The sequence below is a fragment of the Pteropus vampyrus genome, unplaced genomic scaffold, assembly GCF_000151845.1.
Source record: "Pteropus vampyrus isolate Shadow unplaced genomic scaffold, Pvam_2.0 Scaffold42, whole genome shotgun sequence".
In the NCBI taxonomy this organism is placed as follows: Eukaryota; Metazoa; Chordata; class Mammalia; order Chiroptera; family Pteropodidae; genus Pteropus; species Pteropus vampyrus.
The window spans coordinates 3,496,084-3,497,292 of NW_011888823.1; positions in this window are offsets into that span (position 1 = coordinate 3,496,084).

A 1,209-nucleotide genomic window follows, 5' to 3' on the forward strand; every position below is an offset into this window, starting at 1 on the left:
ATCAAACTGTCCACTTATCATTGTACACCTTTATATATGCTATATATCTATTAAAATTTACATTAAAAAAATTAAGAGGGTATCAGTAAAATGGTCGAGTAAGCAGCTCCAAACTTCCATTCCTTCACAGAAACATGGGGAAAAAAAGAGGAATTGTCAGAACCAACTTTGTCAGAACTCTGAAAAATAGTCAAAAGTTTACAGTAACCAAGCAAATGCTAAATCAAGAAAAAGGCAACTCAAAAACAGTAGGAAAGTTTTGTGGCAGTTTTACTTGTCCTCATTTACCCCCTCTCCCAGCTGGATGACGGTCTTGAGGACAGCAGCCCGTGTGGGACCCTGGCTCCTGGTTCTGTAGGGAGCAGAGTAGACTTTATGTACAAATTATTGTGCTTGCTCTAACCTGTCTGGGGCTGCCTGAAAGACTGATGCAAGGTGCTCATCTCTGTTTCGTCTACTTCAGAACCAGATCGGGGCAGGAAAATGGCAGGTATTGCTCAAAAACGTTGCAAAGCAAAACTGCAGGATACAAAATAAACACACAAAATCACTTGCATTTCTATACACCAGCAATGAACAATCCACAAAGTAAACAATTCCATTTACAATAGCATCAAAGTGAATAAAATGCTTAGGAGTAAATTGAGTGAATGAGGCAGACAAAATTATTAAGATGACAATATTATCCAAAGCTATATTCAGATTCAATGCAATCCCTATTAAAATCCGAATGGCATTTTTACAAAAATGTCAAAACCTATCCTAAAATTCATATGAAATTTCAAGGGACCCAGAATGACCAAAACAATCTTAAAAAAGAACAAAGTCTGAGGATTTACACTTCCTGGTTTCAAAACTTACTACAAAACTGGAGTAATAAAAATAGAGTGGTACTGGCATAAGGATAAACATATTGACCAATGGAATAGAATTGAGAGCCCAGAAATAAATCCTCATACTTTTGGTCAATTGATTTTCCAAAACCATTGAATGGGGAAAGAATGGGTCCTTCAATAAACAATGCTGAGAAAACTGAATATCCTAATGCCAAAGAATGGAGTTGGACTCTATCTTACACCGAAAACAAAAAATCATCTCAAAATGGATCAAAGATTTAAATTTAAGAGCTAAAACTATAAAACTCTTAGAAGAAAATGGGAAATGCATATGACTTTGGATCTGGCAATGGTTTTTTAAGTACAAGGCCAA